This window comes from Beta vulgaris, chromosome 2, assembly GCF_026745355.1.
Source record: "Beta vulgaris subsp. vulgaris cultivar EL10 chromosome 2, EL10.2, whole genome shotgun sequence".
In the NCBI taxonomy this organism is placed as follows: Eukaryota; Viridiplantae; Streptophyta; class Magnoliopsida; order Caryophyllales; family Amaranthaceae; genus Beta; species Beta vulgaris.
In genome coordinates this window covers 29,486,918-29,493,476 of record NC_079203.1, presented here as the reverse complement: position 1 = coordinate 29,493,476, position 6,559 = coordinate 29,486,918, and positions in this window count along the sequence as shown.

Genomic DNA, 6,559 nt, shown 5'->3' with positions numbered 1-6,559 from the left:
ACGTAACTCACCACTACGTTGTGATCTAGAGGTTTTTTAAGTCATTCGAGTTCGTTTAGGATCCGAAAACAGCATTTTAATAATTTTTATATTTTGTTTTTAGTTCATTTTCATATTAAGATTTTGTTACGACTATTTAAATAATTCTGAGCCGTCATTAGAGTCGACTATTCTTCTGATAATAATATTTGAGAGTTTCTCTCTTTGCTAATGTACTCCAGAGTTCTTTGACTGATTTATCGCTTGTAAATTTGTTCGATGAATTGAACTGGTAGGGAAAAAAGTAAAAGTGTAACAATTAAATAAAAAGAACAAAAAAGAGTATAATAATTATTAAAAAAAAAACAAAGCAAGTAGTACCTTAATACTTCACATGTAAATCAAATCATGCACACACATCTATTTTTGTTGTCTGGTGAAAATTGCAAGAGGATTCATAGTGAACTCACCTCCAATTAGTAAGAAAGTCTATCAAATGGACATTATACGCTCCAAGATTCAAAAAGAACGTGTTTTGCTTCCAATTTATGTGAGATAACATCGAATTTGTGCAGTACGGAATCGAAATGTAGTTTCTTGCAGATCACCACTTTTCGTGCAATAAGCAGGATAAGCTTAATATATGTGACACACTTATTTTTTTTGTTGTAATGCAATAATCTCTCTAAGTGAAGTAAATTTCTCCTACACGAATCAAAGAAAATATTTCATGGCTTTTAACAAATCCAATTACCCAAAGAAAATTTTTCATGACTTTTAACAATCCAGTTACCCAAAGATGTTATGTAAAATCGCATGAGCGAATTAGTTGATAGATATGACATGAGGTGGCACTCTTTGATTTCTTTTCTGAAGTTTGTTGCCATAATAAGTAACTTTGAGATGTGTGGTGGATGAGCTAATTGCATTGCACTTATAATTAGCATACTTCTCTCTACAAGCTACAACCAAACTCGATTTCTGTGCTTAAAGAGAGCTAAACTAGCGTACATGTGTTTATTTATCTTCTCCTGCTTTCTTCCTCCTTACACATCATATTCTACTTCCTAGAACTTGTCTCAGCCCTTTTTTTTCCTACAACGGTGAGGATGGTTCCCTTTTCTTTCTCTCTCCAATTTCTAAATATGTTGTCATACATGTTTTTTTTTTCTTACTTGAAACTTTAACATAATTTACAACTAGTATTTTTTGCATGGTATGTGTGCATCTCATATTAACATTCTTATTATTAATTAGTTATTCATCACTGCTACAAAAAAAAAAAAAAAATCAGACAGACAATTATCATGGTTTTTATTTTTTTTGATATGTTTTTCTTAAATAATATTTCATTGATTTTTTTAGTTATTTGTTCATCATTATTCAAACTTATATTATTAAGTGAAGGAATTATAAAGTAGAAGGAAGCTTATGCTCAAATAAAGTGAAAAAATTTGTGTATCAGATTCAATCGTTGAATATTAATAAAGTAGAAGAGTTTTGTTTGTATAATAGAGATTAACGAATAATACTCAATATTTAGGTTTTAAAATATTATCAATATAATTATTAATGTGAAATTAAAGTTATTTCTTTTTGTTTTGATTGTGTCGATTAAGTTATGTTGCCAACTTAATTTTAATCAGAGTTTTTAACACATTTAAGAAAAGAAAAATCATTCTTCATAATTAAATATTTAATTGAAATTTCTAATTCAGTTCCATTTTTATCTTGTTCACTATTATGGAAAGTCGAAAGAATAAATGACTATTTAATTTATATTTTAATTTAAATTCATTAAGGGTATATTAGTGTTTTTGTAAGGAGACACCATCTTTCTTTCCTTCACTTATATAACAAAGATTAGAAAAAAAAATCTAAATTCTTTTAAATTTATATTAAAAATATAGTTGTTGTGGCATGGAAATTAGCAACTCTCCACTGGACACGTGGACTCATCTGGAGCACACACGTGTCTCTTACCTATAATTTATATTTAGGTTTTTTAGTTTTATATCTGATTTTTTATTTACTTTTTTTTGGCATTTATCCTAGGATTTTCTTTTTAATTTTCTGAAATTCTTTTTTTCATTTGCAGATCTGTGTTTTGGTTCTTCTCGAAGTCTTCTTCGTCGGAAAATGTCGGCAACTGTTCAATTTCGTCCTCTATAATTTTCATTTTACTTTTTTTTACATTTGCAATGTAATTTGTTTATATCTAGTTTACATATGTTTGTCTCTCATTCTAAATTTTGTAATACATACATATTTGACATTATCAATATAAAATATGTCTCTTCACATTACTAATGTTTTACGTTGCCTCCAAATTGTTTACATTTTCGTTTAGTTTAAGCATCTGAAAAGCTGAAAAAACAAAAATATAAAGCTGGAAAAAAAGCAAAAATATAAAGCTAAAAAAAGCCAAAATATGAAAGCTTAAAAACCATCTGCGTTGCATGTTGTGTTGCGTGCGACGCAGATGAATGTTGATGGTTGGCATGGTGTGTTGTGGCATGGTTTCCTTATTGTACTTGGGATTTGCGTCGCACCGTATGCTATGTGCGACGCAAATGGTTAAAAGATCTGCGTCGTTTCCTAATACGACGCAGATCACTTATTGGTCATTTGCGTCAAGATCTGTGACGTCCGACCTATGTCCGACGCAAATAGGGGTCTCAGGTCCGATGCAAATCGACCTTTCTTTACTAGTGAAATACGTTAGAATTTTTCCGAATTACAATACACTACAACACTACGATTTTCAGATTTCGACACTTTAGGAATACGTTCACAAATTCTCTCTCAAAAACTCATACTTTCATATACAAACACACACATTCGGACACACACATATGTTCATATCTTCATGCTTCACAATTGCTCGTTCGAAAAGTTTTCAATCTCACATACCCAAGCCACAGTATAGTACTAAGGGTCCTTGAATAAATTCTCTATTTTTATATTAAAGTTACTAACTATTTCTTTAATGATGTAGACCTGTAATATAAAAGTCGTTCTTTTGTACATTCAAACATCTTCTTTTCTCTTTTTATTTATTTGCCATATATATGCATGTCACACATGATTGGCATTATGCTTTCATCACCCAAATGTTATTATTGTGATTTAGACCAAAAAACTATTCTAATATCAATAAGATAATTTGAACAACTTGTTAAGCTCCCTGTAATTTTGATTGTCTAATGACATATCACTAAAAAATAGCCTTTTATGTGTTTCAGGAACTAATATAGACCAATTTTTTTTTAAGGTTATGAAAACATTATTTGGTTATTTTCCTGCATAAAATTTGACGTGAAACCGATATTAAGTAGAAGTCAGCAATGAGCGAATGTGGTTCCTAACCGTAATCGTACCCTCCCCGAACTTAATTTATGGTCATTGGCCATTTATGGAGTCAAGACGGCAAAATCTACATTAAATAAGTCCCTACATTGTCCCTAAGATTTCTCAATATCCAATTAGGTTTATGAGTCTTTCTTTAAAGACTTGACGACTTCTTTCCATTCAAAACTTATTTTAACAAAATCTCTGCTATGAGGTAGTCAAATACGCGCTCATCTCGCGTAGGCGAAATAAGAACACGCCAACAAAAGTTTTTTTTATTTTTATTAATCAGTGTTATTTAAGTGATTTAAGTTTCATCATTGAATTAGAAGCATGTATAAAATGATGGAAGGCCAATAAAAATAAAAAGAAAAATAAAATGAAATGAAAATTGATAGGCTATAATAGAAGAAGTCCTATAGTGACATAGACTTAATGGGAATGGAAAAAAAATGGCTTGGGGTACCCTCTGACTCATCCGAGAAAACCAGAAATAAAAGACTAAGCCTTTGAATTGTTGATGCACTGCCTAAGGGGTTGTTGGTGTTGTTGGTGATGTTGATTCTCGTTGTAAGAAATATTAGCAGTCTATCAGCATCGACCATGTTTTGCAGTCCATTTATAGGATCCAACTCTAGATGTCAGATGTTCATTATTCTATTGGAATTCACAATAGAAATATAGGTTGCACCTTTTGAATTCTCCTTTAGGTGCAGGGTTTAGAGTAGAGCATGTGAAAGTGATCACGCCTCTATTGTGAAGGCGATCAAAAGTAATATCCATTACTCTAAAAAAAGTTGGGGTGGTGATGGTGCGCTTGACGAGCTTTTGCGTGGGATCACCCTTTCTTCTTCTTCCATTAGGCGTTCCTAAGTTGTAATATCTCAATCGGTCATGTAAATAATTGAATGGACCTCGCTTGTCAGATTTTAGAGATGAATTTCGAAATGAGGAACGGAAATGAAAATGGAAATGGAACGGGAAATGAAAATGGGAAATGAATGGAAAATGGGAATCGGAAAATGATTTTGAAATGAAGGATTTGAAATGGATATGTGTTTCGGAGTGGTATGTGATTGATCATGATGGAGATATGGTCCAAACTATATGCAAAAATGCAAATATGGACTGGAGTATGCAAGCAGACTGGTCTTAATGAATGGGTTTTGGTGATGATAGGGGGAACTAAACTTTGAACTTATGGTTAGGGTAAGTAGGCTAGACTTTAATGGAGGTAAGACACTAGATTGTTAACTTAAGGCAAGCAAGCAAGGCAACTAGATTTTGAACTTACGTGTGAGTAAGGAGGCTAGACAACTAGACTTTGGAACTTACATTAAACTAAGCAGGCTATGCCTATGTAGACTTAAGGAATGCTAGCTTCACTAAACTCGAGGATACGGGTAGTTATGATTCTAAGGAAGGACCAATTGCGCTAAAGTTAAGGGATTTGGGCCATTATGAACTTAGGGAGGAGTAGATCCACTAAACTCGATGAAAGAAGATATACAAAAAATGAAATAGGAGGAGCACACTTGGAGAGCGCAGTACAACGGAGAGTTGTATGCTGCGTTCGGGAAGGATGAATCGCTCCCAGAGTATTAGGCCATTATGGATTTAGGGAGAAGTTGGACTTGACTAAGGCCTACATAGAGATGCAAATTAGACTTAGGATATGAAATAGATCTAAATGGACCTATGTTTGGACTTGGACTGAGATTAGCATATGGGTTTGACTTAGACTGGAGATGCACATGGGCTTGACTTTGGAAAAAGACTATGTTAGACTTAGATAGGAATGGACTAGGATTGGACTTAGACTAGGCTTGACATAGACTAGGGTTCATATAAAGATGTAAATGGTCCTAGATTTTGACATGGGCAAGACTTATATTGCACTAGTGGAAAAACCTTATATGTCACTTTGTATCACATGCGGCTTTCGTAAAACTGCAACCGAAAATGAACAAAAAAATGGGAGGGAAATTTGGCAAACAAAATCTGATGCGGTCCTTAAAAGACTGCATCATATTGTTAAATCTGATGCGGTTTTTAATGAACTTGATGCGGTTCATTGGATCGCATCCGAAAATCGTTCCATAAAACAACCCATGAAAATGCGCGGCCCAAATGAAGCATTCATTAAACCTAAAGCGCGACCCATTCTCTTCTCTCTCTCCTGTATTCATTTCATCACTCCTAAACCCTAACTCTCTCCTCACACGCAACCCCCATTCTCCTCCCTCTCTCTCTCTCTTCGTCCCAGCCACTCCCTCAAACCCTAACTCTTCCCCCCCCCCCCCTCTCTCTCTCTTCTCGACCAAATTCTCACTCACCTCTCTCAATTATAAAACGAATGAATCGCAATTAAGAAGAACGAATGAATCGCAATTAAGAAGATCGAAAAAGAAGGGTGAAAATGAAGAACAAGTCAGAGAGCGAATATTAAAGATCGAAAATGAAGAACAATGACAAGCGAAACGAAGAATCGAAGATACACAAGATCTGGTTTTGGTTTAGGTTTTTTTCGTTTATTTTGGATTTTGTTTTTAGATTTGGTTTTGGTTTAGGTTTTTATTTCATTTTTCGTTAATCCATTTTCGTTTCGTTTTTTTAGGCTTCATTTTCGTTTGATTTTTTTGTTTAATTCTTAATTTTCATTTTATCAAGGTAGTATTTTTTAGTTCTTCGTTTTATAATTTTTGTTTTTTTTTCGTATCTTAATTTTTTTTTCTAATTTTCGTTTTTAGTTCCTCCGTTTACTAATTTTAGTTTTTAGATCTAATTTTCAATTTCGTTTCAATTATATCGTATAATTACTGGATAATTGCAATTATTTCGTTTCGTATATTGCAATTTTTTGTATAATGAGTTTTTAGATCTGATTTTTGTTTCGTTTCGTTTTGATATATAAATTATCATTATTGTCGATTATTTTCGGATTTAGTTCTTAATTTTCGTATAGTCTCAGTTTTTAGGTTTGTAATATTCTGTATATATGTTAAATTTTTATTTTTGTATGTTTCTGTAATTTTCTTTATTTATATCATAATGTTATTTTTATGAATTTATTTAGTTTCCATGTATAAATTCTATTGATATGTATTTTGTATAATTTTATTTCTGTGTAATTTATTATTGTTGTATATATATGTTTGGTTTGGTATATTTTTAGACTAATCTAATGGGAAAGTATTGCGCCAGAAAAGCTCCAAAAATTGAGGATTAG